Raw genomic sequence first — 8,247 nt, 5'->3', positions numbered from 1 at the left:
AGGACTACAAGAGAAGCATAAATTGACCAGCCACTGAGTTTCTACACCTTACAATATGTAGTGGAGAGTCAGATGCCAAACTTGTCACTTTTTCGATTGAAAATTGTCCCATAAAAACTCTCCATTGGAACAACCCCTTATCTCTATGGCAGAGAGTACATATTGACCCAGAGTCTGACGAAAAACCTGCACTCAGTAAAACAACTCTACAATGGAGAAGAAAAGAAACCAGCCGAAGATATATCAGACAATAGTATGATTTCAGTGGAAGACATGAAGAAGAAACTGTGAAAGAGAAACCAGACAAATCTATTGAATACTGTGCAGGTTCATAAGATGAGGAAATTGGAATATGGTATGGATTGCTCAGGCCAACCTCCCAAGAGGACGATGAAGAGATATTGGAACCTTTCAGTCTAGACGTGGGTATAGTGGGGAATATAACCATGGGACAACCAAAAGCGATACTGGATAGTGAAAAGGAAATGAACTCCAATGTAATTGAAGATGAAGCCGAGTCTAATCCGAGGGCAGGAGAAAATGAGTTGTAGGAAGGAGTAAATGAGAGACAGGATGAGGCATTTGAAAGTAAACAGGAAAAGTCAGGAGCTTACGGTGAGAGGGTTACACATAAATAGAGGAAATGAGTAGAAAGGCAAAGGGTTGGGGTGGTGTTTTGGGAAACTCTGGTTAAAGCATAATGAGAGCAGTTCTAGTCACCACACTTAGGAAAGATATGAAGAGTGCAAGGAATTTTCTCAAAATATTCTTTGAAACAGAAATATTAACTACATGTTCTCCTTGTGTGGAGATTTGATAGTGTACAAATTCATACAAATTGGATGTAATGGTGGTGATGAATGTGAGTGTTGACAGTGAAGAAACACAGACCACAGTTTTGAACAGAGGATGTTAAAAAGTTCATTTTCAATGGCTGTGGATCATGTGGGAACAGGGACAATAAACAAATTGAAAAGGAGATTGATTGCTAACAAGTGAATGGTTCCTTTGCACAAAGCCAGCATCAACCGTATAGGAGAACTGACTTCCTTCTGTATTGGTGTGATTGTAATGTTGGCACTGTTAACTGACCTGAAGGGATTAATGAATCCCAACTGAAACTGAATAAGCAGCTTAATGATAATTCAGTCACCGATGTTTACCTGAGTAGAGCTTTACTTACATAATTTTCCCTTTCTATTCTTTATGGAAAAAAACTGGTAACTTGAAAATTACCATTTAATATTATGTTCTCAGCTAGAAGATCACTTAGGAGGAGATCAGAGAGCAGTTATCTTTCATCTTGCATCTGACATATCATATCACCCAGACACAGAACGTGTTCAAGAAGCAGTGCCGCAAGAAGGCTGCATTCATAAATAAGGATGCTCACCATTTAGAACACACTATCTTCTCATGACAACCACAGGGGAGGAGATACAGGAGTCTGAAGACCCACACTCAATGTTTTAGGAACTATTTTTTCCCCTCTGCCATCAGATTTCTCAATATTCCATGAACCCATGAACACTACCTTGCAATTCTCCTTTCACATTATTTATTTATTTGCTTGTTTGTAACTTCCAGTAATTTTTAGGTCTTGCTCTGTACTGCTGCTACTAAACAACACTTCATGACATGTCTGCGATATTAAAATAAAGACAATTCAAATATTCAAAGATTCAAAGTAGATTTAATATCTAAGTATGCATATAGAATAGAACTCTGAGATTCATTCTCCCACAGACAGCATGAAAACGAGAAACACCATGGAACCCGTTCAAGAAAAGTTCAAAAACCCAACCCTCGTAAAAAAGAAGGAAATGTGCAGATGGCAAAAAGCGAGCTAACAACACATTGAATATCAAACATCAAACCAATAGTACTCAGCGTAGTTCTGTTCAGTGTTGCACCTCTGACCAGGGTGATTCTTTGCTGAAACACAATTTAATTACTTCCGCATTTTGTTTTTGTCCTCAAGTGGTAATGACCTGACCTGTAAAAGCTGAGGAGTCAGTCTGACAATATTGACCTAAACATTAGGGGCTTTCACACAAATAATGACAGGGAGGTGGCTAAGCAGGTGCCCAAGGGTGACCTGCAGGCTAGCAGAAGGAAGGGGCACCTTACACCTCCTTTGGTAGAGATGTATCTACACCCTGCCACCCGTACCAAAAGTAGTAGCCTAACAAATGAGAAAGTTGAACCAAATACAGAAGTTAGAACAAGCAGGTCCAGTGGGCAGGGCAGTTATGAGACCAACAGGGAGTGAGGAATGTCTGATAGTCAGATGTGAAATTTCCAAGAGACTTCCAGCCTCCTAGATGGCCATATCTGCATCAGGTGCAGTGAGATGCTGCTCCTTAGAGACCAGGTTAGGGAACTGGAGCTGCAGCTTGATAGCTTTTGGCTTGTTATGGAAGGGGAGGAGGTGATAGACAGGAGTTACAAGGAGGTAGTCACCCCAAGGCTGCAGGAGACAGATATGTGGATGACTGTCAAGTGAGGGAAGGGAAACCTCAGATTGTGGAGAGCACCCCGTGACTGCCCCCTCAAAAATAAGTACTTCATTTTGAGTACTATTGGGGAGCGGGGACCTACCTGTGAGAAGCAATGCTTCTGGCACTGACTCTGGCCCTATGGCTCAGAAGGGTAGCGAATTAAAGATGATGGCAGCAATAATAGAGGACTCTATAGTTAGGTGGACAGATAGGACAAATAGCCTGAAAAGGGAGGGTGAGCAGTCAGAAGTCATGGTACATAGCAGTACCAATGAAATAGGTAGAAAAATGGGGTGGTCCTGAAAACAGAATACAGGGAGTTAGGAAGGAAGTTGTGAAGCAGGACCTCAAGAGTATTAATCTTGGGATTGCCCCCAGTGCCATGCGACAGTGAGGATAGGAATAGAATGAGGTGGCAGGTAAATCCACGGCTGAAGATTAAAGGCAGGGGGCAGGGATTCAGGTTTCTGGATCATTGGGACCTCTTCTGGGGCAGGTGTGACCTGTACAAAAGGGATGGGATGCATTTGAATCCAAAAGAGACCAATATCCTTATGGGCAGATTTGTTAAAGCTGTTGGGAGTGGTTTAAACTAATATGGCGGGGGGTGGGGACCAGTAAAATAGAGCTGAGGATGAGCCAGCAGGTTTAAAAGTAGGTGATGGGTGTAATATGAATGTAAGGAAGGACAAGCCAGTAATTGGGTACAAATGAAGACAGTTCAAAGTGTTAGATTATACCATAGAGGCAAAGTTCAAAAGGGCAAAGAATGCAAAACTGAAGGTGCTGTATTTAAGTGCACATAGTATTTGGAATCAGGTGGATGAACTCGCAGCACAATTAGAGATTGGTCTGTATGATGTGGGCATCACTGAATCTTGGCTGAAAGAAGGTAATAGTTGGGAGCTTAATATCAAAGGATATACTTTGCATTGAAAAGACAGGCTGAAAGGTATAGGCAGTGGTGTGGCTCTGTTGGTAAGAGGTGGAATTACATCTTTAGAAAGAGGTGACGTGGGGTCAGAGAAACTTTGTGTGTGGAGTTTAACAACTGCAAGGGTAAAAAAAAAACACATTATGGGAATCATATATAGGCCTCCAAATTGTAGCCAAGATGTGGGATTGAGATTGCAAAGAGAGGTGAAAAGGGCATGTAATAAGGGTAATGTTACAATTGTAACGGAGGACTTCAATATTCAAGGGGAATGAGAAAATTAGGTTGGCGTCGGATCGCAAGCAATGGAAAGGGGTAGGTAGGGGTGGCTGACAAGGGAAGTTGAGGACTGCATAAGAGCCAAGGAAAGGGCATATAATGTAGCAAAAGTGACTGGGAAGTTGGATGATTGGGATGTTTCTAAAATCCAACAAAAGGCAACTAAAAAGCCATAGGAAGAGAAAAGATGAAATATGAGGGCAAACTATAAAGCAGGATACTGAAAGTTTTCTGGCTATCTAAAGAGTAAAAGGGAGGTGAGAGTTGATATTTGACCACTGGAAAATGATGCTGGTGAAGAAGTAATGGGGGACAAAGGAATGGTGGATGAACTTGATAAATGCTTTGCTTCAGTCCTCACTGTGGAAGACACTAGTAGTATGCTAGAGGTCCGCGAGTGTCAGGGAGCAGGAGTGAATGTCTTTCCTATTACAAAGGAAAAGGTGCTTGGCAGACTGAAAGGTCTTAAGATGGACAAGTCACTGGACCAGATGGACTACATCTTAGAGTTATGAAAGAGGTTACTAAAGAGATAACAGATGCTAGGTCATGATCTTTCAAGAATCACTTGATTCTGGAATGGCTCAGGAGGACTGGAAAATTGCAAATGTCACTCCTCTCTTTAAGAAGGGAGGAAGGCAAAAAAAAAATTATAGCCCAGTTAGCCTAACTTCAGTGATTGGGAAAGTATTGGAGTCCATTATTAAGGATGAGGTTTTGGGGCACTTGGAGACTAACGATAAATAAGTCAAAGTCAGCATGGTATCAGTAAAGAGAAATCTTGCCTGACAATTCTGTTAGAGTTCTTAGAGGAAGTAATAAACAGGGTGGATGAAGGAGAGACAGTGGGTGTCATTTACTTGGATTTTCAGAAGGCATTTGATAAGTTGCCACACATGAGACTGCTTAACAAGATAAAATCCCATTGCATTACAGGAAAGATACTGGCATGGTTAGAGAAATGGCTGACAGGCAGGAGACAGCGAGTAGCAATAAAAGGGGCCTTTTCTGGTTGGTTGCCAGTGACTAGTATTGCAATGAGCAACTGAAGTGAACCCAAGTGCAGGACACAGGCACAGAGATTGAATTTGGATGCTTACATGAGCATAAATGCTGAACAGCAAACCGAAGGGATATTGACATGGAGCCCTGATATGGAACCTTAACACACAGCCTTGACTCAGAGGGATAGAGTCTCATAGGTAAACCTTGAAACTGGAACCAAACTTAGAACAAACAGTTCTAAGCATTCGGGAAACATAGTTATCATACAGGAATAAGAACAACGAACTGGCAACTAGTGGTTGTGATATTGAGGTTCTTATACTAAGTTCTTGATGGAAACCAAGTGTGCCATAATTAAGGAGAATAGGAAGCAATTGACAAATTAACAATTGGGACCATGGCATAATCAAAGGAAATTAGGAGAAAGATAGGGAATGAACTATCAGAACCGATAAGGCTCCTTAACGGGAGCCTCCAGGAGACCCACCAGGCTTGTCCGGATTGTCCCGATGGAAGTCACGGATGAGGGAAGGGTCCAAGATGAAGGAGTGGGGAATCCAGGAATGTTCCTCTGGGCTGTATCCCTCCCAATCAACCAGGTACTGGAGGCTCCTGCCTTGGTAGCGCACATCCAATAATCGCCGGACGGTGTACACTGGGTGGTCGTCAATGATCTAGGTGAGTGGAGGGGGTTCAGCAGGAGGGCATAAAGGGCTGACAGATACTGGCTTCAATTAGGAAACATAGAATGTAGGATGGATGTGCATAGATTTGGGTGGTTTGAGTTGGACCGCTGAGGGGTTGATAATACTCTCAATTTTGAATGGTCCCAGAATACACTGGGCAAGTTTATTGGGCTCGTTCTTGAAAGGGATGTCTTTAGAAGAGAGCCAAACCTTCTGCCCAGGCCAATAATCGGGTGCAGGAATGTGATGGTGATCGGAAATCCTCCGGTTGCGGTCGGCTGAATGGAGCAGGGCTGCACGTGTATCTTTTCAGATCTTTCGGCACCGACGAAGATAGGCCTGAACAGTAGGCACAGCAATGTCATCTTCATGAGTGGAGAACAGAGGGAGCTGGAAACCGAGGGAGCATTCAAAGGGAGACATTCTGGTGACAGTGCTGACCAGGGAGTTGTGGGAATACTCTACCCGAGCAAAATGGGTGCTCCAGGCAGATAGGTTGTTAGCAGTTATGCAGTGCAGTGCTGCTTCCAAATCCTGGATAGCTCGCTCTGTTTGCCCGTTCATCTGCAGTTGAAAGCTGGTCGACAGATTTACTCAGGCCCCAAGGACTTGACAAAAAGACCTTCAAACTTGAAAGATGAATTGGGGGCCTCAAACTTGAAAGAGGAATATGGCGGACTAACCAGAGATACCCAGGAACTATAGGAGCTTGAAGGGAGGAAATTAAGTTAAATTGTACCTGCTCCCAAAGGTTCCCGGAGAGAATTAGAGACAGGGTGGTGTGCAGTGTGTGACCTGGGCCAGAAGTCTGCCGTCTAGTGCCCGGGCTTCCAGAAGAGTACTCAGCGGCTTCCGAGGAATCCCAGCTCGGGAAGCTATGCCTTCAACCAGAAGATTGCCCTCAGCACCAGAGTCCACTAGAACAGACAGAGACAGGGATTGTTTGTTGTAACATAAAGTTGCCGGGATCTGCATCTGGGTTCTGGAAAAGGAAGAGGATGTTGTCTGGCTCACCAGGGTGCCCCTTTCTACTGGTGAGCCTTCCTTCTTTGGCTGAAGGGGACAGGTAGCTCAGAAGCGGCCGGACTGGGTGCAATATAGACACTCTTCGCGTCCGCTGGGTCATAGTGGCCAGTTCGTTCTGTGGGATTGAGCGACTGGAGCGAACCCAAGTGCAGGACACAGGCATGGAGATTGAATTTGGATGCTTACACGGGTGTAAACGCCAAACATCAAAACCGGAGGGATCTTGACATGGAGCCCTGATATAGAGCCTTGACATGGAGCCTTGACTCAGAGGGATGGAGTCTCATAGGTAAACCTTCAAACTGAACTAAACTTAGAACAAATGGTTCTAAGCAGTTGGGAAACGTAGTTCTCACACAGGAATAAGACAAACAAACCAGTGACTAGTGGTTGTGACATCAGGGTTCTTAAACGGAATTCTTGATGGAAACCAGGTGTGCCGTCATCAAGGAGAATAGGAGGCAATTGGGAAATTAGCGATCAGGACCATGGCATAATCAGAGAAAATTAGGAGCTAGATAGGGAATAAATGATCGGGACCATGACAACTAGTGGTCAGTATTGGGACTGCTTCATTTCACATTGTTTATCAATACTTTAGATAATGGAATTAATCAAATTTATGCCAAAGTTTACCGATGATATGAAGACAGGTGAAGGTTAGGCAGTGTTGAGGAAGCAATATGATTGCAGCAGGACTTTAGACAAATTAGAAGAATGGACAAAAAGTGGCAGATGCAATGCAGCATTGGGAAATGTATGATAATGCATTTTGGGAATAGGAACAGTACTGCAGACTATTTTTTAACTGGGGAGAAAATTCAAACATCAGATATGTAAAGGGACTTAGGAGACTGTGTGCAAGACTCCCAGAAAGTTAATTTGTGAGTTGAGTCTGTGGTAAAGAAGGCAAGTGCTATGTTGGCATTCATTTGAAGGGGAATGGAACATTAAAAGAACAAGGAGATAATGCAGTGCCTTTGTAAGACACGAGGCAGTCTGCACTTGGAGCATTGTCGACAGCTTTGAGTCCCATATCTCAGAAAGGATGTGCTGTCATTGGGGAGAGTCCAGAGGAGGTTCATGGGGATGATTCCTGGAATGAATGGGTTAACATATGAGGAGCATTTGCCAGCTTTAGGTCTGTACTCACTGGGGTTTAGAAGAATGTAGGGGGTTCTCATTGAAACCTGCTGAATTTTGAAAGGACTAGATAAGGTGGATGCGGAGAGGATCCCTCTGGTGGAGGTGTCCAGAACTAGAAGGCGCAGCCTCAAAATTGAGGGGCGACCCTTCAAAACTGAGGTAAGGAGGAATTTTTTTTAGCCAGGCAGTAGTGAATCAGTGTAATGGTCTGCCACAGATTGTGGTGGAGGCCAAGTCTGTGGGTATATTTAAAGTAAAAGTTGATTGTTTCCTGATTTGTCAGGGCTTCAAAGACTATGATGAGAAGGCAGGTGTATGGGGTGGAGAGGGATTCTGGATTAGCTGTGATGGAATGGTGGAGCAGACTTGATGAGCCAAATGGCCTAATTCTGCTCCTCTGTCTTATGGTCTTATTGTCTTGTGGTTGAGAATTGGACAGAATTGGCAGCTTAATATTCTGGGATATCCAGGAATCCGGTGTGACAGAGATGAAGGTAGGAGAAGAACAGAAGTTGCACTATTGGTTAGGTAGAACATCATGACAATACTTAGAGGTTCAAACAGTACTTATGGTGAGAAATGGACAGTCGACGTTTCAGGCTGACACTCTTTATCTAGACTGAAAAGATAGGTGGGAAGCAGCCAGTATGCAGTAAAAGGTTTGGGGAGG

Source organism: Hypanus sabinus, chromosome 16, assembly GCF_030144855.1.
Source record: "Hypanus sabinus isolate sHypSab1 chromosome 16, sHypSab1.hap1, whole genome shotgun sequence".
Classification (NCBI taxonomy): Eukaryota; Metazoa; Chordata; class Chondrichthyes; order Myliobatiformes; family Dasyatidae; genus Hypanus; species Hypanus sabinus.
Note: the sequence above shows the minus strand (reverse complement) of the source record.